We start from the raw sequence: 24,200 nt of genomic DNA, 5'->3' as shown, positions 1-24,200 counted from the left end.
CACAATAAAAGCACAACCCATTTTTTCGTCTAAAATTCTGCCGTTCGCTTCTGGACAGAATTCTATCACATTGCATATTCTCTGGCGTCTTCTCAGTAGACACCGCCAAATGGTGCACAGGTTTGCGCTCCCGCAGACGTCTATCGATCTGGATAGCCATTGTCATGGACTCATTCAGACCCGCAGGCACAGGGAACCCCACCATAACATCCTTAACGGCATCAGAGAGACCCTCTCTGAAATTCGCCGCCAGGGCGCACTCATTCCACTGAGTAAGCACAGACCATTTATGGAATTTTTGGCAGTATATTTCAACTTCATCTTGCCCCTGAGATAGGGACATCAAGGCTTTTTCCGCCTGAAGCTCTAAATGAGGTTCCTCATAAAGCAACCCCAAGGCCAGAAAAAACGCATCCACATTGAGCAACGCAGGATCCCCTGGAGCCAATGCAAAAGCCCAATCTTGAGGGTCGCCCCGGAGCAAGGAAATCACAATCCTGACCTGCTGAGCAGGATCTCCAGCAGAGCGAGATTTCAGGGACAAAAACAACTTGCAATTATTTTTGAAATTTTGAAAGCAAGATCTATTCCCCGAGAAAAATTCAGGCAAAGGAATTCTAGGTTCAGATATAGGAACATGAACAACAAAATCTTGTAAATTTTGAACTTTCGTGGTGAGATTATTCAAACCTGCAGCTAAACTCTGAATATCCATTTTAAACAGGTGAACACAGAGCCATTCCAGGATTAGAAGGAGAGAGAGAGAGGAAGGCTGCAATATAGGCAGACTTGCAAGTGATTCAATTGAAAGCACACTCAGAACTGAAGGAAAAAAAAAAAAAAAAAAATTTTTCAGCAGACTTCTTTTTTCTCTCCTTTCTCTGCCAATTAATTTAACCCTTTGTGGGCCGGTCAAACTGTTATGGTTCTCAATGGCAAGAGAACATAGCCCAGCATACATAGGAACTAGCTCTTGGAAGGATGGAAACTTAAACTGACCATGAACTAAACCTGCCGCACAACTAACAGTAGCCGGGTAGCGTAGCCTGCGTTTTATCCCTAGACGCCCAGCGCCGGCCGGAGGACTAACTAATCCTGGCAGAGGAAAATATAGTCCTGGCTCACCTCTAGAGAAATTTCCCCGAAAGGCAGACAGAGGCCCCCACATATATTGGCGGTGATTTAAGATGAAAATGACAAACGTAGTATGAAAATAGGTTTAGCAAAATCGAGGTCCGCTTACTAGATAGCAGGAAGACAGAAAGAGTACTTTCATGGTCAGCTAAAAACCCTATCAATACACCATCCTGAAATTACTTTAAGACTCTAGTATTAACTCATAACATCAGAGTGGCAATTTCAGATCACAAGAGCTTTCCAGACACAGAAACGAAACTGCAGCTGTGAACTGGAACAAAATGCAAAAAACAAACAAGGACAAAAGTCCGACTTAGCTGGAAGTTGTCTGGTAGCAGGAACATGCACAGAAAGGCTTCTGATTACAATGTTGACCGGCATGGAAGTGACAGAGGAGCAAGGTTAAATAGCGACTCCCACATCCTGATGGGAACAGGTGAACAGAGGGGATGATGCACACAAGTTCAATTCCACCAGTGGCCACCGGGGGAGCCCAAAATCCAATTTCACAACAGATGCTATTGCAGCATCGGCCATGGCTGGATTGTAATATTTCACCAATTTTCATAGGTGAAATATTACAGATTGCTATGATTGGCTGTTTTACTTTCAACAGACAATCAGAGCGATCGTAGCCACGGTGGGGCGAAGCCACCCCCCCTGGGCTGTAGTACCACTCCCCCTGTCCCTGCATGTCGGATGAAATTGGAGTTAACCCTTTCACCCGGCCTGCAGGTACGCGATCCGACCATGATGCATATGCTGCATCACAGGTCGGATTGGCACAGGTTATCATGACTCATACGCTGCGTCAAAGGTCGGGAAGGGGTTAAGCCAGATTAATAATGGAGAGGCGTCAATTATGACACCTATCCATTATTAATCCAATAGTATGAAATGGTTAATAAAACACACACACATTATTACAAAGTACTTTAATGAAATAAAGACACAGGGTGTTGTAATATTTTATTATTCTCTTAATCCACCTGAAGACCCTCGTTCTGTAAAAAAGGAAAAATAAAAAATCAACAATATCCCATACCTTCCTTCGTTCTGGCAAGTCCCACGATGTATATCCATCTGAAGGGGTTAAATCATTTTACACCCAGGAGCTCTGCTAAAGTAGCTGTGCTCGTGGCTGTAAAAATACGGGGAATGAATGGAGTGCAGGGGAATGTCCTGTAGTTACCTTGAGTCGCGGTGATGCGCCCTCTGCTGGATGTCCTCATATGCAACTCGAGCTGGGAATTTTTACGGATCAGTAAAATACGGCAGATAGGAGCTGGGCCATAGAGAATCATTGTACCGTATGCAATCCGTATTTTCTGCACCTCTCATACGTCCGTAAAACTCGCTAGTGTGACGCCGGCCTTACTGTAAATCTTTCCTGGTTATTAGAGAGTGTGCACTTAATTCCTTAGTGCAAAATTACATACCTGTAAGTCAGTGCTGGAGTCAGTATGTGTGGTGGGGTCCAGCTATATAACATAGCCGGCATCGGTTTATAACAGCAGCGACTGGAACGGAGCTCCGATCGCTGTTATTAACCATTTACTTGCCATTGTTTATCTCTGACAGTAGCATTTAAATGGTATTCCCATTGGCCTCCTACAATGCAATCGCAGGACACCAATGGGTTACTCTGAAGCCTGCTGAAGTCCCCCTTGCTCCCATTTTGTTTCCAATTTGAGGACAGTCTGTGTTACACAGATTTATTAGTAATATGTAATATTATTCCACAAAATTAAACACTTGAAAAGTAATTACTGATAAGAAAAGTAATAGAAAAGCACCTAATGGTCTTATGTGAAAAGTACAGCTTTTTAGAAGTTTCATTAACATCGTGCAATCTTTCATTTCGTATTTGTCTGTCTTTTTAAGCCATTCATCACCTTGCGATTTTCCGTTTTTTGCCTTGTGAGGGCTTGTTTTTTGTGAGACGAGTTGTACTCTTGAATGATAGCCTTGATTTTACCACACAGTGTACTAGAAAACGAGGAAAAAAATCCAAGTGCAGTGAAATTGCAAAAAAAAGTGCAATTCCACAACTGTTTGGGGGGTTTTTTATTTACCATGTTCTCAAAATGTTAAAACTGACCTGACCATATAATCAGGTCAGTATTAGTACCCAGATCCCAGGCATATATAGGTTCTTTTTTATTTAAGTGGTGAAAAAAAAATCCAAAGTTTGTAAGAAAAAAAAAGACTGCATATTCCAAGACCCATAGTGTCTCCATATTTTGTGATCTGGGGCTGGGTGAGGGCTTATTTTTTGCATGCTGAGTTGAAGTTTTTATCAATACTGTTTTGGGGTAGATATTATCTGGAATTGAATTTTATTGCAATGTTGCGGCCACCAAAAAATCGTAATTCTGGCGGTTTGATTTTTTTCTTATTACGTCGCTTACCAATTAGATTAATTTACTTTATATTTTGATAGATCGGGCGATTCTGAATGCAGCGATACCAATTATGTGTTTTTTAAATTTTCCTTTATTGTTTTATTTTCAATAGGCAAAATGGTGTGATTTGAACTTTTATGTTTTTTAATTGTTTTAATATTTTTTAAAACATTTTTTTTTAATTTTCACTCTCTTCAATAGTCTTCTCAGGAGACTTGAAGCTGTGATCATCCGATCGCTTGTGCTAAGCATAGCAGGAACTTCAGCTCTGCTATGTGTAGTGTAAATCTGTATACATAGGGAGATTAACAATGACAGGCACAGGGGGTTTCTGCAGACACCTGGCTGTAATGACAACCCATCGGCACCCTGTACCACGTGACAGGTGCGCCGACTCCCTAGTCTTCCGGTGGGTGCGAGTTAAATGCATCTGTCAGAGATTGACAGTGGCATTTGACATATTAACAGCCGCCGGTGGATCGCGGATCCACTCACGGCTGTCAGAGGCAAATGACAGCTGACCACATCGTAAAAGGGTTGATATTTGCATTTTTTTATAAGGATGAAACAACATAAGTATTAACTCGCTATTAAAAGATGATTTCCCTAAGTTCCCATGGTATGGTGTGATATTCCTGTAGCATTTTTCTTCGTATCTGCAAGATGTGTACAGTGTGTTAACCAGATGATGACTTAATGAGGTCACCTAACCCTAATTCCCAAGTCAAATCCTGCTGTTGATTGAAGTGCTGGCATGTCATGCCTGCTTTACCTGACCACCGTTATGAAGTTCCCAGCTTTCTGATGTACCAGATGGCCTGAGATGCAGTCCGTATCATTTATAGGTTTAAATATTTCAAAAAATATGATTATAGAAGGCTTCAGTGTATCTAGTGATAGATATGTTACTGGAAAAAAAGAAACATGTGGATGGAAAATGAGCATCGTGTATAATAAATATTAGGACAATGGATGAAAATGAAATATTCCACAGTTTAAAGTGACTGTACACAGCATTAATTTAAGGTCAAATATTCCGTGCAGGGGATTTTTTTTCAAAATATTGAGTGGAAACTAGTGATTCCTAACAAATAGGCAATCCCTGAATGCGTTGTAGCTGTCGAACAACCGCGAGACATGCAGGTGCGGGGACACAAACTTTTTTTCAAGCACTCCAAAAATACACTATTAGGACACAAGCATGCTCAGATAACACCTTATCCCAACACACTCGCTGATCACTAGTGGAAATATTAGACACCCTGTAACAGACAGTTGTCTGTATTGATAAATTGAAGTCAAATGGTAGGTGCACACGGTCAGTAGACGCTGCGTGTTGGACGCTGTGTACTTCTGAAGAGTCCAACCCGCAGGGTCCAGATGTTACAGCATAGTGGATGGGATTTCAAGAAATCCCATTTCCACTATGTGTGTACTGACCCCCGCGGACCACCCACGGAGATGGACATGTGGCGCATCTTTCCAGACTGCAGCATGTCAGTTTATTTTGCAGAAATGCGAGTCTCCGCATGGTAAATTTCACCCGTCCAATGTATTGTACACGGTGAATCCGCACGGTTCAGTGATCACATGCGGAATCACCTGCAATCAATAGACGGCAGCGCTTTGGACGCAGTGGATATGTGCTGCGTTCAAAGCGCTGCCAATTACTGACCATGTGCACCTACCCAAACAGTTTAAACCTTAGTTTGCACATTTTTTGGACATCCTTCATCAAGGCAGTTAGTATTATTTTCTCTATATTATATATTTAGGGGCGCTGGTGTTACCATTCAAATTGACTACTGATTATTAAATCCTTACCATAGAGACTTGGTATTATACTGCATTATGACTATTGGAACAAGTCAAGAAGAAATAGAAGGATAATTTTTTTTCTGATAAAGGCTGGTTGAACATTTTCTTATATATATGCCAGCTGTCTTCATTCATGACAAGCCAAATGGTTTATTGTTACCATGGAAATGTAAAAAGTTTATCTGAAATGATGTTGTCACTTAAAATAAAGTGAGTCGTGAGAAAAATCTACATTCTGCTAAAATACATTTACAGGCAATAAAGGAGTGAGGCATCTATCACTTAATGATCCTCTAAGCGGATATACACATAAATCACGTCACTGGAGCACAGCCGCCCTGAAGACTGCATATACCTTCACCATCTAATGCTTGGGAGGTCTAAGGATGTGAATAAAGATGGTTTCTTCACTTTCCTGTACTCAGGCTGGGATTCTATTTGATGGGTCACTAATAATCAAGACAAAGTGAATGGGTGACACAATCTAGTTTTAATGTGGGATTGTACTACAAAACATCATGGTCTTAATAACTTGGAAATTGATACATCAGTGGTGGTGGTGGGCTTAGTAGACTGGCCACTCCTGATTTCATTCAGAGGTGGCCAGTAACCTCGGCAATGAGCCATGAACTGTAAAATATAAAAAAATCCCTCTGTTCTTGAGAATTGAGATTATTATTAACCACTGAACGGGAACTAAGTTGCAAAGTTATTTGTTTTTAGAACCACTTTAAGAAGCGCTGTCTCCTATCCAAATTTATATCCTCTTAGTATATTGCAATCATCATCATAGCAGTGTGAGCTGTAGGGATTCCCTCTCAGGTACACATTAGGAAGTCGTTCACACAGGCAACGCAGTTTGGTCCAAACAGGTGCAGTTTTATTGCTTTCATAAGACTCCAAGGGATTCAGATTCAAAAACAGCCTCTTCTGGGCAAAAAAAGGCATCACAGACAATAAACAGTTAATTTAGGAGGACACACATACTGTATGTCAGTGCGGGCTCACCTGTACAGATTACAGTCCTTTCTCCCAAAGCAAACTTCATACACATAAAAGGCATGATTCCACCACACCAGTCTCAGTATCCCCTTTAGCCTGAGCTCTAGCAGCTTCCAGTGCCAAACAGAAGCATTCAACTCCAGATACAGCGCACACTGAACAGGCTGCAGCTTCCACAAGGTTCTCAGCAGCTCCCTCAAACAGACTGTCCAGCTTTTGTAGCTGACCCATGCAGTCTCCATTCAGAGAGAAACACATCTCTCTCTCATCTACAGCTCACACTTTGGCTGGTCGCTCACCAGCAGCACACTCAATTCAGCTCCATGCAGCAGACTGACATCCCTAGTGAATACAGGTCCCAGTTCTAGTAAAAAACTAGGCAAATGCATCTAATCAAGACCTGCAGAGCTGGGACTTAACCCAGCCCTATTTGGCTCTGCCACTTCACTTACAATTGCTAATTTTACCCTTCTAACCAGCTAATTCTTCTCTTACCCATTACATCTATGACAGGATGTGATTAAAACTTACTAGTTGAATCTTGCTAAGATCTATGGGGAAATAGGAAGTCAATTTTCCCTGCATGACTCATGTGTCACTGCAAAATCCCTGGCAGGGGCGAAGGGGCGAAGCAGATTGGTCAGGAAAGGGGAAAAGGGGAATTCTCCTGAGGTGAATTTACAGGCATATTCAGCAATTGTCAGACTTCTATAGAGATGACAGCAGGTAAACATTGCAGAGCGAAAGAAGGTAATCATAGAGAGGTTTACATATTCGCAGCGCCTAATATTATATCAGCTGTACATGGAACATCATCACATGATAATCAAACACGATGGCAGTAAATTAAAACATGTGATTCTGCTGTAATACATATGTCGGGTTGGCTTCATATTCTTTCTTTCGAAGGGTTGAAAACAAATCTGTTTATGGATTGATGTCAAAGCAATTGTAAACTGGTTAAATTCTGTAAACATTAAGAACAAAAAACTGCGGCATGACGGAGAGACATTTCTCAGGGAGATGTTTTGTATAATGAACTAGTAAATGTAGCTTTGCAGTTAAGCAGTTATTTGAAGCTCTCAGGAGACATTTACTTTTTTTCATCATGGTTCTGATTTTGGTATCGTTAAAATCAGTAGGGGCTCCAACCTATTTGTGTTCTTTTTGTTTAAACTTTAGGTCTAATGAGGTTTTCTGCTTGGCAATTCCATTTTGTATGCGCTGCTTCTCACCTTATCCTTAGCAGAATGCCAGCAGAATGCCAGCAAGCATTCACTGTAGGGTAGAACAGTGATAGTATGGGGTCTGTTGCTTCAGAGCTACTGAGGGGTTGTCAGCTTTAATTATGTTTGGCAAATTTCACAATGGCTATGACGGGAGCGTCTGTTTAAAAAAAATAAACATTTTAAAATGTCTTATTAAAATATTCAGAGTTTTTAGAGAGTTCTGAAGACTTAAAAGATCATATCCTAATATGATATAGGTGTAATAACAATAATATTATCAAATACCTCCAATTAGATATGTAGTATAGTTCTTCTGATTCACTATGTTGCTTACTACATGTGCAGTAGCTTAGGTATCCATTGTTACAACCACTCATATAGTGACAGTTGGTTTGTTGTTATTGGTCATAACCATTGATACCTAAGCAACTGCAATGCCCTGCACATGGTGTATATGGCATAGCTAATCAAAAGAGCTATACTAAATGTCTAATTTTTCGGTATTTGCTTATATTATATAATATTATTATATTACACACCTACTGCATATTGGAATAGGATCTTGGAGATGGGAATACCACTTTAAAGGAGAGTGACTACAAAACTATGTGTTACTTGAGTAGGCTCCAGAATAATCTTACTTTTTAGGATCCTTCTATGTAATAGGAACTAGTTCATCCATTTTCCTTTCTCTTTTCAATACTAAAGGTCTTTAAACAGGAAATTTCAAAATGTAAAATTATCTTTTATCCATAGAATAGGGTATAATTTCCTGATAGCAGGGGGTTCAAACTCATCTTAAAAGGAGTGAGTGCGCCTCTGCTTCATCCATTGTCTATTGGACTGTGCCAATCCTATGCACAATTAATAGAGAGCATTTGATCTCTAGTGCCCCGTTCTTGGTCACTCCCTAGGTGAGACATATATTTCAACTTTAGTAATACTCCATGGAATATGATTTGACTTTTGGAAACATTTAAACTCAAAACTATAACACAAATGTCAGAAAGTACACTAATAACTAATATAAGTCTATACTCAGGAATCACTAGCAAAGAAAATATTTGAGAATTCTAAATTAAGTATATCTCAATATCTTCAACAAGACATGTTTTCTATGGGGCACAGCCTGTAAGTAAGGTGAGAACAGATGAGCATACAGTTCTTGGGTTTCAGTGAATACTCTTCAATGGATAGAAAAATTGAACTATTTGAGGTTGCAGCAATATAAGTTGAATGACTCAATTTTAAAGAGAATCTGTCACCAGGATTCTACTGCCCATCTGAGAGCAGTGTTGTTTCACTTACTGGGTTACTTGCTGTAGTTTTGATAATGCATAATTTGATCTGCAGCAGTTATTCTAGTCATCAGTGCAAAGCAGGAGATCTGATTTGGGTAGGTAAGAGGCCTCTGACTGAGGTCTGAGGTTTAACATTTTTCCTTGTGGTGAGTGCCAAGTCACCGTAAGGCTGCGTGTCCATGTTCAGGATGGCCGGCGGCACCGCCGGAGCGGCGAAGCCGCTCGGCGCTAAGCCCCGCCCCCTTTTTGGATGCGATGATGCCGGATGTGTTAACTGTACACATCCGGGATCATCGCCCCCTCCCATAGCGCCCTGTGCTATGCCTTGCGGGGACGCTGCATCCCCGCAAGGTGTACGGACATGCTGCGATCTGAAAAGACGCGCAGCATGTCCAGAGTCGCAGGCCCGCCGCGTGCGTGTTTCCACGCATAGTGGACACGGGATTTCAAAAAATCCCCTCCACTATGCTGGAACATCTGGACGCTGCGTGTTTGACGCTGCAGCGTCAAACACGCAGCGATAACTGACCGTGGACACATACCCTTAGGAGACTTGAAGGCCATGCAATGCTTCTCAGAGAAACTATATGCAAATAGCCTCTTCAGAGGGGAAGAGGACTTTAACTTTAGCACCACCTACTGTATTGTATGAAGCAATCCTTAATATTGACACTTTAATGAAGCTTGCCATGTCGATATTTGTTTTTGGTACATCCAATATGTGATGCTATTGGATAATGCTATGGGCATATTTAATTTTCCAGGGGAGCACTGCATGGACTATGAATCTCCTCATACCAGCTTGGCTCTTTCCATCATGAAGCATGTTCCTCTTAAGCACCAAAGGTCTCTCATATGGTTAAATCAAATCTCCTGCTTTTCACTGATGAGGGGCAAACTTCTTGAAAGACGTGTCTGGTTTGTCTTATTATCCTAAGGGTACTGTCTCACAGTGGCACTTTTGTCGCTACGACGGTACGATCCGTGACGTTCCAGCGATATCCATACGATATCGCTGTGTCTGACACGCAGCAGCGATCAGGGACCCTGCTGAGAATCGTACGTCGTAGCAGATCGTTTGGAACTTTCTTTCGTCGCTGGATCTCCCGCTGTCATCGTTGGATCAGTGTGTGTGACACCAATCCAACGATGCGTTCGCTTGTAACCAGGGTAAACATCGGGTTACTAAGCGCAGGGCCGCGCTTAGTAACCCGATGTTTACCCTGGTTACCATCGTAAAAGTAAAAAAAAACAAACAGTACATACTCACATTCCGGTGTCCGTCAGGTCCCTTGCAGTCTGCTTCCCGCTCTAACTGACTGCCGGCCGGAAAGTAAGAGAAGAGCACAGCGGTGACGTCACCGCTGTGATCTGCTTTCACTTTACGGCCGGGAGTCAGTCAGAGCAGGAAGCAGACGGCAAGGGACCTGACGGACACCGGAATGTGAGTATGTACTGTTTTTTTTTTTTTACTTTTACGATGGTAACCAGGGTAAACATCGGGTTACTAAGCGCGGCCCTGCGCTTAGTAACCCGATGTTTACCCTGGTTACCCGGGGCCTTCGGCATCGTTGGTCGCTGGAGAGCGGTCTGTGTGACAGCTCCCCAGCGACCACACAACGACTTTCCAACGATCACGGCCAGGTCGTATCGCTGGTCGTGATCGTTGGAAAGTTGCAGAGTGTGACAGTACCCTAAGTCATATGGCAAGTCTTGTTAAAGGGTCGATATTGACTTTTAGGATTGCTGCACATCCAATAGGTGGCACTAGAGTTCAAGTCCTCATAGGATTTTTTGGATCCATACTATATGTCCATAGCCTCAGGTTAAATATGAAGCATATAGAGTTTTCCTTTCCTTGAGCAATGTGGAATCTGTGACCAAAATCTTGACATGTTCTAGTGGAGGCATTGCACTATATTGTTCCTGAACATACTAATTCCATAATATGGTACTGTATGCTGGTACCATACAGGGACATAGAGTGCCTACAACTCCATAGTGTAAGATCATAAATAGTGATGAGCGAGTATACTCATTAGTCAGGTTTTCCCGAGCATGCTCTGGTGGTCTCCAAGTATTTGTGAGCGCTCGGAGATTAAGCTTTTGTCACACAGCTGCATGATTTACGGCTGCTAGCCAGCCTGAGTACATGTGGGGGTTGCCTGGTTGATAGGGAATTCTCACATGTATTCAAGCTGTCTAGAAGCCGTAAATCGTGCAGCTGCATCAACAAAAACAAAATCTCTCAGGACTCACAAATACTCAGAGACCACCAGAGCATGCTCAGGAAAACCCGAGCAACGAGTATACTCGCTCATCACTAATCATAAAGACCGTGTAATGCTATAAGGGCACCTGACTCTGATTCCGATCTACCTTACTGTCAATTTTTTGAGAGCTTTAACTGTATAATTTTCATCTGAGCCCCCATAATGCATTGCTCTTTGGTAACTGGAAACAGCAACATTATGCAAATATCTTTAGATACTGTATGAAAAGAGCATAAAAAGTTATGTTACCCCGGATGATGCAAGTTGAGTCGCCCGTCAGGGCAGTGGGGTACTCGGTACCGGGTCCAGTCGCAATTAAAAGGGTGGTCACAATGTCAGCAACCCAGTCCGTGGCCCTGGGCACCCAAGTAAAAGGGAGTTCTTTAAAGGGTTGTGGAAATAAGGAAAGTTTGTGACGTCATCTGTGGTTCTCGGTCAGAGGTGACCGACGCTGCTTAAAGGGGTCCTCTGGGGGCGATGGTGCTGCAGCAAAGATGGTGTCACTTCCCACAGGTGAAGCGGTGTCCCCAGGGCCCCGGTGTATTTGACATAGATGGTGAATGCCACAAATAATTGGAGGACACAGGGTTGCAGTCTTTACCTGGTTTACTGGTGTTAAGGAGCCTCAGTCCAGGGTATCGGCAACAGGTATAGATGAAATCCAGGCAGCCCAAAGACAGGTGGAAATCCCCTTGACAGGTCAGTTTGGAAGCCTTCCACCATGCGCTGGTCTGTGATCCCTTGCTGCCTGTAGCTCTCTAACAAGGCCCTCTTTCTTCCCTGTCCAGGGACGGTACCTGCACGGTAGGCAACTTGAGCCATCTCTTTGGGGTCTCTGTCCACGATGACTCCGGACTCTGACTGCTGCTGTACCTCAGGTATTATGTGGGCAAGTCCCTTTTAGTTTCCTGCCCTCCGGTTCTGCCATGGGACCTGTAGTTCCTCACGACCTCGGGCTCCCAGTGCCCGGTTTCTGCGCTCAGCTTTGAGAGGCCCAGTCACTGGCCTCCTCTAGCTCCTAAGTCCTTCTGTGCTCCTTCTCTGTCTGCTACCAACTGTCAACTCTCACTGCCTAGCAACTGCCTAGCAACTTATTCCTCCTCCCGACCAAAGAGAGCAGCTCCCCTCAAGTCGGGTGTAGAGCTCACCCTTCTGGCCTGGAGTCAGAATGTGTTGCATGTAAGGTTACCTGCCAAAGGGATTCCTCCTGTCTCCAGGCATGGCATTACCCTCCCCGAGAGGAAGGCAATACCACTGTGGTACCTGAACTCCTTGAGTGCCACACAAGCCATGCTGGCTACTTACTTGGTTACATTCCACATAATAAAATGGTTCTAATTACTGTGTAAAGTAGAAGTTTTTCCTTTATGCTATAATTCAGTCATTGACTAATCTGTACTTTCAATTTAAAAATGAGAGTTTCTGGAAAGATACCAAACTTTTGCAATAACTGTGAAGCTTTCAGCAGCAGCTATGGCTTCTTGTTACCTATGCTTGCTGACAAGGATGTCCTGTTCTATGTAGTCTTTTCTCTCTGTTCATTGGCTTGATATTCTCGTGAACATCTCTCAGCATGATACTTTTTAAGTTAGGAACGATGTCAGACACCATGCTGGAAATGTTAAAGATTGCATTCTGATTTAGTTATTGTGGGAATTTATATTCGGAAAGACATACTGTACCTGTACATAGGTGATGAATGGAAAAGATATAAAGGGTAAAAACACTAGTGATTTTAACACAGTATTATCCTGAATAACACATGTATTATATGAGGAAGAAAATTCATTTGAATGCAATGAAAGGCAAGGCATTAATATAATTTGCAATATCCACTTGAAATGGATCTTTCAATCTTATATTGTATATTTATGGCATTATGATATATAATTGTACTTAAAATGTATCTGTCTGTTCAGGTAACGCTTCAGAGTGAGCTTTCATATGTATGACATGAGGAATAACACTATTTATAACTATGATATTACTTTTATACCTATTTTTTCACTAGTTATCCTACCTGCAAGCTTTGTCTCAGATTTCCTCTTAGTGGGCTCTATACCTGACCTAATGGGTGGAAACAACCTGCTATGATGTCTCCCCTTCACAATACACATAGAGAAATCAATTCTTGCTCTTTTTTCTACATCACTCACACAGAGAAGCAGCAGTTACAGCAAAAAAAATACATTACACAATACTACTGAGTAGGGTTGAGCAAAACGGGTCGACCATTTTCAGAAGTCGCCGACTTTTGGCAAAGTCGGGTTTCATGAAACCCGACCCGACCCCTGTGTGGGGTCGGCCATGAGGTCGGCGATCTTCTGAATCTGGTATCGGGATTCCGATACCGAGTTCCGATATGTTTGCGATATCGGAAATCGGTATCAGAATCCACATTTAAGTGTAAAATAAAGAATTAAAATTAAAAATATTGATATGCTCAGCTCTCCGACGCAGCCTGGACATCGCCGCTGGTAACCGGCATCTTCCATTCCTAAAAATGGCACTTGAAAGACCTTTCGAATGGTTCACGGCTTGTGATTGGTCACGGCGGCCCACGTGACCGCTGAGCGACCAATCACAAGCTGGTGACGTAATTCTAGGTCCTGTTCTGGTTCTCAGGTACATGAGAATTACGTCACGGCTTGTGATTGGTCGCTGAGCGGTCACGTGGGCCGCCGCGACCAATCACAAAGCCGTGACGTCATCGGAAGGTCCTTCACGCGTTCATTCTTAAGAAGGAAGGCTGCCGGAAAGAAGCCGAGGGTGAGTATATTCCTATACACCCTCGTACGCACACTGCTTCTTTCCGGCAGCCTTCCTTCTTAAGAATGAACGCGTGAAGGACCTTCCGATGACGTCACGGCTTTGTGATTGGTCGCGGCGGCCCACGTGACCGCTCAGCGACCAATCACAAGCCGTGACGTAATTCTCATGTACCTGAGAACCAGAACAGGACCTGAGAGTTACGTCACCGGCTTGTGATTGGTCGCTCAGCGGTCACGTGGGCCGCCGCGACCAATCACAAGCCGTGAAGCATTCGAAAGGTCTTTCAAGCGCCATTTTTAGGAACGGAAGATGCCGGTTACTACCAGGGTGCATCAGAGGGTGAGTATATAAATTTTTTTTTTTTTTAATTCTTTATTTTACACGTAAATATGGATCCCAGGGCCTGAAGGAGAGTTTCCTCTCCTTCAGACCCTGGGAACCATAGTATCCCATTGCACTGCATTGGGTTTCGCGTTTCGGCCGACCCCGACTTTTTTATAGGATCGGCCGATTTCACTCGACCCAACTTTTGAGAAAGTCGGGTTTTGTGAAACCCGACCCGATCCTATAAAAATAAAAGTCGCTCAACCCTACTACTGAGCTATGTGGCTGTGAATCCAGTTCTGGAATCAAGTAAAACAGTAGCTTGAATCTGCAGCTCCACTGACGCAAGCCCCTTAGACCATGCTCTGTGTATGGTCTGAGGGGCTTGCCATAGGCGGGTCACCATGGCAATGATCAGGCAACCACAATAATAACACAGGGCAGTCAATCATAGTGCAATGGGGACTTTATTCTTCTGCATGCCTGCTAAATGCTGTGATCGCAAGATATTGCAAACAAGGCATAGACTGCCTTTGTTGTCAGCGGCACACACCTATTTGCACATGATGATGTGCTGCAGAGAACATATTTTCTTTTAAGCAAACCAAAAGATAATTTCACTTGATGAACGAGCATTTAGTTCACTAGCTGGGCGATCAGCTGCCTGTTAACGCTGCATAATAATTGGAAAATCACAGTTCCTAGGAACGCACATTCATACCAATCATGCAATGTAAGTGCACCCTTGGGCTTATAAGGTTAATGGCCATGGATGGTTACTACCTCCAGATTATCACCTGATAATGCCATTTATGTTTGTTTAATTAATGTAATAATATAAACAAATCTAAAAATAAATGATCATGTTGTTCTATACCAATCTACTTTATAAACTGTATGTTGTAATGTCCACTATAACCTTTAGTTGATTTTGCTTAGAAATTAAACATTGTTTGCATGTTGAAAGCCTTAAATTATATGTATAGGCTTTGTCAGATTAGGAGTACTAATTTATTCATGATAAAAATAGTAATTGTGAAAACAGTAACTTAACAGCTATAATTTAATTAGCTGCATCCCCGTTTAACTCTGTGCATGTAGATATAGTTGCACTTTACATAATTGGAGTATTTGCCAACAATTTGAGCTTAATGTTTTAATAGCTTTATTTATATAGTACTTAAAGTAAGTAATTTTTTAAAGAACATTTCAAGTACAGTAATACTCTAGATCTGGATTAGATCACTTATCCATGGCAATAATTTAGCTATTATTTTTCATGAATATTTGTAAACCAGGAAGGTTTCAAAACAAGAAAGAAACATAGTTTGTTCCATTATATTTTTTCTGGGTTCCACCCAGACTTACAAATACTGATGCAAAGTACTGACAAATACTCCAATCTGTCCTCAACTCTGCTGCTCGGCTGATCCACCTCTCTCCTCGCTACTCCCCTGCTTCACCCCTCTGCAAATCCCTCCACTGGCTCCCAATTCCCCAATGAATCCAGCTCAAACTACTAACACTGATCTACAAAGCAATCCACAACCTGTCCCCTCCCTATATCTCTGAACTAATCTCCCACTATCTTTCCTCACGTAATCTTCGATCCTCCCAAGACCTCCTACTCCCCTCCACACTTATACGTTCCTCACACAACCGCCTCCAAGATTTCTCCAGAATATCCCCATCCTCTGGAATTCCACGCCTCAACACGTCTGATTATCCACCACCCTCGGATCCTTCAGACGGAACCTGAAAACCCATCTCTTCAGGAAAGCCTACAGACTGCAATAACCATTCTGCCGCCTCACCAACCACTCGAGCTGTCGCCTCACCAACCACCCGAGCTGCCGCCACGTCACCAACCACCCGAGCTGTCGCCTCACCAACCACCTTAGCTGCCGTCACGACACCAACCACCCGAGCTGCCACCTCACCAACCACCAGTCCTGCAGCACACCGACCTCCTGTCTCTTCCCCATTATCTTGAAGAATGTAAGTCTGCAAGGACAGGGTCCTCTCCCCTCTGTACCCGTTTGTCATTGTAAATTTGTTTACTGTTAACGATATCTAGAACTCTGTATGTAACCCCTTTTCACATGTACAGCACCATGGAATTAATGGTGCTATATAAATAAATAATAATAATAATAATTTCTTAACCCCTTAATGACAGCCAATACGTCTTTTATCTGACCTGAGATATAAGAGAATAGCCTCCACATACAGAAGACAATCCAACAGCTGTCAGCTGGACACTATAGCTGACAACTTGCTGTATCAGCCGCGATCAGTGTTTGCACCATCCATATCTGTTTAACCCCTTAGATGCTGCTGTTAATAGTGACTACATCATTATAAATGGTTAACAGATCGTGGGGGCTTCCTCTTTATCCAAATCGGTGCCCTCAGATCATGATTTTGTGGTCCTGATGTTTGCCACTTTGCATTAATTCCTGAAAAGCATCTGTAAGGTTAATAAACTACCTGACTGCAGTTTTCAATATGTCAGCGGGTGCTGTTTTTAAAATGGTATAACTTTTGGGGTTTCCCAATATTTGGGACCCCTAAAGTCACTTCAAACATGGATCCGTCCCTAAGAAAGAAAATTTTGCAAATTTCCTTGAAAAAAATGAAAAAATACTGCTACATTTTTAAAACTCCTAAAATGTTAACAAAATAAAAGAACATTTTACAAATGGTGCTGATGTAAAGCAGACATGAGGGAAATGTTATTTATTAATGTGTTGCTGTGGTCTGACTTTCTGGATTAAAGAGATAATCATTCAAAGTGTGAAAATTGCAAATTTTTTAACATTTTTCCCAAATTTATGATATTTTTTATAAATAAACACAAAACATAATCAACCTAAATTTAGCATTATCATAAAGTATTATGTGTCACGAAAAAACAATCTCAAAATCACTGGGATTTGTTGAAGCGTTCCAGAGTTAATACCACATAAAGTGACACTGGTCAGATTTCAAAAATTTGGCTCCGTCATTAAGGGGTTAAAAGTGGCCTAACTCTGGTAAATGTATTGTATATTTGTCCTTTCCTGTTTTAGAGCATTATGTTGTTGTCAGTTAATTGACTTACTTAACCCTTTCCTGATAGGATGATTTTCCGTTATTGAGCTTTCATTTTTTTTCCTTACCTTTTTCCAAGAGTCATAACTTTTTTTATTTTTACATCAAAATAATCATATGAGGGTTTATTTTTTTGCGGGATGACTTGTACTTTTGTAAGAAGCAATGCATTTTGTCATGTGATGTACTAAAAAGCAGGAAAAAAATCTAAGTGCATCAATATTGCAACAGAATTGCATTTCCCCAATGGAAATTTTGTGTTTTTATTTTACTGCATTCATTATATGGTGAAAATTAATCTTGGCCCAGTCTTGACGTTTCAGCTTCTGTGTCTTGTTCAGTGGTGGATAGGTTTCAGCTTTCCTTTCCATGGCCATGTCTCTGAGCACTGAGCATCTTGTACTTCTGGTCACACTAGTGAGGTTGCAGTTCTGCAATATGGCAGCACTGGAGGATAATGGGTTCTTGGTTCATGTTTGAGTCTTCTCAAATCTTTGGCAGTTAATGTGAATTTTTCTTTTCAATATGTACTATGTGACACTATTGACTATTTCCAACAATACTTTTGATAGTTCTGTGATCACTCCTCCTCAGCAATTTTCGCTTTGAAACACCTCTTTACTTTTCTGTTATAAAATTAGTTTTTCTTTCTTTCTAAGATTAAAACTTTGAAATGTATGAATGTATAACTTCTGTTTTGGCCTAGTTTAGATTTTAATTAGAGACAGAAAAATGACAAAACTATGGCACATTAAACAAATGTTTTTTTCTTGCTGTCAAACCCATTGTTTGAAGGTATACAATGCACAGCACGAATGCTACTTTAATTTTAGGTAATTTCTTGCTCATATTTAGTCTTCAGCATAGTTTCATTACATTATATGATTTTTATTTACATCAAGTCAATTGTTCGATTGCAAAGTCTTCCTGACCTGGGTTCTGGACTGATCTTGAAATTCCATAGTTTCTTGTGTTCTGATAATGACCATTTCTTAGCACATACTGTAGCATAAATGTATGGAAAATAGGATTTTTTTTTGTTTTCTTATTCAGGGAGACCTCAAATGTACCAAATGTATCCATAAGAAAGTGCTTGCCCTGAGTAGAAAATACATCTTTAAGTAGGTAACACAGAACAAACTACATTACTGTATCAAAAATTGATGAAAAAGCAAATGCAACACAATTTTACTTTGCACATATTTTCCATTAATTGCCATTAATATTGGCACACTTTAAATCCATTGCTTTTACGTAATTATCCTGATAGACTTTTCATTTGTAGATTTTTCTTAAATAGATGTGTGCTTTAATTAAATGCAAATGTTCTTTAAATGTCTGTAGGGTACATTGTATTTTATGGCTAGCATAATAAATGTAAGTAAAGTGATATGTACAATCTGGATATCACATGCTTCCAAACGTAGACACTTGAAGGGTGAGCCTTTCATTTGGAAAATATAGTTTTACCATTTATTTCTTGCTTTAACTGGAAAGTAGCTGAAAATGATTAGAAATGAAAGAATTGGTGTCTGGTATTACCCAGCTCTATCACTTGCATTGTTGCAAAGTCAATTGGAAATCTTCCTACCCCCACATAACCACATCTTCCTGATTTAGGTGCAGCCCGATACTACTGAGGAGCCTACAGTAAATTATGAAGCAGGCTGAGTTTTCCACAAAACAACCCCTTTTTTTGCACTAATTATTGCGCCACTTATTTACCTATCTAATCTCCCACTGCCTCTCTAATGTGGCACATGGAACAAATAGAATTTTAGTGTCATACTACATTTGTGTTGTAAGCACTCTAAGTCCCTAAAATTAATTTCATGGATCTTGCACTTATCTTTAATGTGGTGGTCCAGGTTACTCACCAAAGTCAATCCATGTGACTGCAGACTTGTTAACACTGCACGTGCTGTGAGGATTCTCCAGTGCTGGGGGCGAGACTGTGCGGTCATGTGAACACAAATATGCATGTTTCCTGTCACATTCTAACTAAATGTGCAAGGCCTTCATTGATGCAAGTGAATTGAGCAATGCAGCACATGTCTAGTTGGAATTTCGCCACCCGCGATGCATGTTGTGAGGATTCACAAGTCTGCAGTCACATAGATTGAGTTCAGAATTTCGTGATGAACCCAGACAACCCCTTTAACTTTGATAATGGCTCCAATTTGTATCATGAGTGCTGGGTCCTCATTGGCCCATCCCAGTAATGTATAAGTCTTTTCTAAAATATATTGAACTTCAGTGTCAATAAAAGAACGTACTGTTTGAAGATCCAGGAATTTGGGACAGATTGCTGTGCTTGTTCCTCTTATTATTGAAAGCCCAACAAGAAGCACCTGTCTGGCCTGACCTGTGCTTTTACTTTCTTTCTTACTAGTGCAGACATTCCCTTAGATTTAGTGCTGGTGTCTTCCTGCCGCAGTGCTACCTCTGTACTGACATCACTACTCATCCATCAACCTGTAAACTTGTTCAGGTATACCAGATCAGACATAGCCTTCCTAACCCACTTCACTCTATTCTGCCTCCTGTTGCACAGCTAGTGGCCTTATTCTCATGCACTTCATGTTACCATCATCCCTGACTACACCTAATGCATATATAGCGCATATCAAACCCCTTTGTATGTGTCCTACTGTCAATTGATTCTGCAGTGCAAAAAGCTCAGTTAAATCCGGGAACTCGATTTACAAAATCCAAACATGTACACATTTTGTATGACATATCTATAGATAGAAGGCATATGCATAGACAAACATTGGATAACATTTCTAGTTCTTGAGCATAATTTTATTAATGAGCATGGCACAAATAACTAAAATATGGTAATTTATTCAAGTAAGTACATGCAGTTAACATATACACTGCATTCCAAATTATTATGCAAATTGGATTTAAGTGCCATAAAGATTTAATTTTTTGCTTGGCACATAAACTAATAAATGTTGTGGTGTCTCAGGGCTTTAGGGATCACAAACGCATGTGATAATTAGGAAAGCCCAATTAAAAAAAACTACTTAAGGATGACGTTCCCCATTATTAAGCAGGACACAGGTTTCAAGCAAAATGGAAAAGAAACTGGATCTCTCTGCAGCTGAAAAGCATTAAATAGTGCAATGCCTTAGACAAAGTATGAAAACATTAGATATTTCATGAAAACTTAAGCGTGATCATCATACTGTGAAGACATTTGTGGCTCATACATAGCACAGACGTATTCATGCAGATAAAGGCATAATGAGGAAGGTTTCTACCTGACAAATTCATTGGATTAAGAGAGCAGCTTCTAAAATAGCATTACAAACCAGCAAACAGGTATTTCAAGTTGCTGTAGATCTAGAGTCCCGCAAGTCTCACGGTGTAGGATCCTCCAGAAGCTTTCAGTGGTGCATAAACCTACTACAGTTAAGATATTGTTTCCTATCCTTTACCATTAACATGTTTGTATTTACTTTTCTTTCTAATCTCCTGAGACAAGTCTCTCTTTAGCTTTCTTTGGCCCATGGTCAGTGTGGTACACACCATGATACCAAACAGCACAGTGGCTACTTATCACCTTTTAAATAGGCAAACTGACTGCTATTGTTTGTACACACTTAGTATGCTAATTACAGGACACACCTTAGTTTAAAATGTCAAAAAAAAATTCAATCTTTTCCAGGGGTACCAATATTTTTGTCCAGGCAATTTTCATAATTTTTTTTTTCTGTTGAATCACAATTCAAAAGCAATATCTGATTTCCATTAGATTATTTTTGCTAAATTTAAATTGAAAATTACTTTTGTCACTTTAAAGTTATATCAGTAACCATTATAGGTTTTCCTAATTTAACAGAAGGGTAACAACAATTTTGTCCATGTCTGTATTAGTGACTCTCTTCTAAACTCCCTAAATGTAACTACACTTAATCTTAAGTCACACACCTAAAGCAGATCAGTCAACAGATTTCACAAATTAAATGGTATGCGTAAAAAATCTGAAACTTGATTAGACTGATGTACTTGCTTTGAAAATTCATGTCAGAATTTTTAACAGTTTAAACTCGGTCACCATCCATTTACGTTGATTGACAGCTTCTCAGTGTCATTGTAACTGCTGCTGTGGAAATCCCATACATCAAGTATAAGGTACAGAACTGGAAGAAATTATGAATTGTCATGTTATGGCTACATCACCCTCATCACATCTTTAATTTTTATCTCACATGCAGAAATTCTTGATACATCCTTGACTAAATATTTACTTAGTAAAATGAATTGATAATTGTGTTCGAAAATTGCTACTGAACTATGTGAGAACACTCCATTAAAAAACAATTGCTTGTCTGTTTCAATGAAAGTTGTGATCCAACAAACATCAAAAATTTTAAAAAGCGAAAGATTTATTCAAATACAGTACAATTCTCAAGTTAAAAAAAACATCCAATGTTGTGACTAAGAAAGCAGGAGCTAACGTTCTTAATGCATTAAAGTCTCCACGGATATCCTTTTACACTGTTGAATTTTATTGTTTGCATAAACATTGTTTTCTTGTTTTTAACATTTTTGGAATGTGACTTGGATCACCACTTTCTCTGAATCAGCACAAATGAAACCGATCTACTATTTGCTCCATGCACCATCTATCCAGACGGTAAAGCTTGTATTCACCAGAGGATGAGCTGATGCCATTTTGTTGCCTTTTAACTATCTATTATATGTGTATAACATGTAGGTGAAAAGTTCATTTTACCAGTAATAAAACTTGCAACTTGAACTAGTTTATCTTCTTGCTTTCTTACATATTGTATTCCTATATACTGCAGGATGATAATCTGAATTAATGACTTGGTTTATATCAACATATGTTTCTACAGTTGTTACATAAAAAGAGAACTAATTAAACTGGAAAATCTTTGCAAGATTGGAATTAAAGTAGGAAGATTTTTATTTCATCTGTTCCAGCTATTTTTATTCAGACAAGGAATACACTTAAAGGAGAAAGGAAAAGAATGTTGGTAAATACAGCAAATGATGTAAAATAATGCAAAGATATAGAAACACAAGCACTCTGCACCTATATGTCGAACTCGGGATAATCAGTGTTTCTCAGCAATCACTGCAGTCTCTTCACAGTAGTAAAAAAATGTAGACGAATTTGAGGCACTTACCACTTCTATAAAAACACTTCCCTGCTGTTCAAATAGCTTCAAACATCAACATGATGCATACACATTTCACACACAGATCAAGAATAACTGTCTTTTTATTTTTTATTTTATAAATCAGTAATACATTAAATTAATAAACAGTTTTTAACATATGTTAAGGTAAAACTGCTTCTTTCTCCTCTTCGATTCATCTTTTATTCTCAATTCATGGATAAAATCTGTAAATAGGACAAAACAATTTCAAAAACTAATATAGGAGATGGCAGTTTGTCCACTTATTATTATTATTATTATTATTTAATTAGCACCATTGATTCCATGGTGCTGTACATGAGAAGGGGTTACATCAAAATCACTTGCAGAAGACAAACTAACAATGGTAGACTGGTACAGAGGGGTGAGGACCCTGCCCTTGCGAGCTTACATTCTACATGATTATGGGGAAGGAAACAGTAGGTTGGGAGTTGCAGTAGCTCCGATGGTGTTGAGATGGCAGCGTGGTCATTGCAGGTTGTAAGCTTTCTTGAAGAGATGGGTTTTCAGGTTCCGTCTGAAAGATCTGAATGTGGTGGATAATCTGATGTGTTGGGGCACAGAATTCCAGAGGAAGGGGGATATTTGAGAGAAGTCATGGAGGAGATTGGGTGAGGAGCAAATAAGTGTGGAGGAGTGAAGGAGGTCTTGGGAGGACCGGTGATAACGTGAGGAAAGATATTGGGAGATTATTTCAGAGATATACGGAGGAGAAAGGTTGTGGATGGCTTTGTGGCTCAGTGTTAGTTATTTAAACTGGATACACTGGGAAATTGGGAGTCAGTGAAGGGATTTGCAAAGGAGGAAGCAGGAGTGTAGTGAGGGGAGAGATTAATTAGTCAAGCAGCAAAGTTAAGGACAAACTGGAGAGATGTGAGAGTGTTAGAAGGTAGGCAACAGAGGAGGAGGAGGGAGATAATTAGGGCATAAGCAAGCATTTTAGTAAATTAAGGGTTGAAGAAAGGATGGATTCTGGAAATATTTTTGAGCTGGGGGTAACAGGAGGTGGCAAGAGCTTGGATGTGCTGTTTGAAAGACAGGGCAGAGTCAAAGACTACTCTGAAGCAGCAGATTTCAGGAGAAAGTGTGATGTTATTTATTGTGATAGATAGATCAGGTAGGGAAAATATGGAGATGGAGGAAATATAATTAGTTCAGATTTGTCCACATGGAGCTTGAGGAAGCAAGAGGAGAAGAATGAGTATATGGCCAATAGACACTCTGGGATTCTGGACAGCACAGAGGTGACATATTGGCCAGAGAGGTAGATCTGAGTGTCATGAGCATATAGATGCTACTGGAAGCCATAGGACTTTATGAGTTGTCACATGCCAAGTGTATAGATGGAGAAGAGTAGAACTCAGCATTGTGTGCAAGCCTGGCTGGGACATCAGACGGCCAGAGCTTACTGCGTCTGCGCAGGACACCAGTACACAGCGCGGGCGCCGGTTTTTAAACGATAACAGCGCTGAGGGGGCGGCGCCAAAAACGCAGGAAGATGTGAGTGACGGCAGAGGAGCTGGCCAAGCTGGGGAGTGAGGACCCGCCTACCTGGCTAGAGACAGGAATTGTGGCTAAGTATAAAAACGCTTTATTTGGGGTATACTTGAACCTAAAACTAAAAGAGCCACCTTGTTAGAATGCAGCA

The 24,200-nt window shown here is 40.8% G+C and overlaps 1 protein-coding gene across 1 annotated transcript in view; it reads left to right on the top strand.

Moving 5' to 3' along the window:
- HS6ST3 (heparan sulfate 6-O-sulfotransferase 3) overlaps positions 1–24,200 on the top strand; it is a 1,159,628-nt gene that overhangs the window by 143,763 nt on the left and 991,665 nt on the right. The window lies entirely within an intron of this gene.

The sequence above is a fragment of the Ranitomeya variabilis genome, chromosome 3 (genome assembly GCF_051348905.1).
Source record: "Ranitomeya variabilis isolate aRanVar5 chromosome 3, aRanVar5.hap1, whole genome shotgun sequence".
Classification (NCBI taxonomy): Eukaryota; Metazoa; Chordata; class Amphibia; order Anura; family Dendrobatidae; genus Ranitomeya; species Ranitomeya variabilis.
Note: the sequence above shows the minus strand (reverse complement) of the source record. Positions and strands in the feature narration are given on the sequence as shown.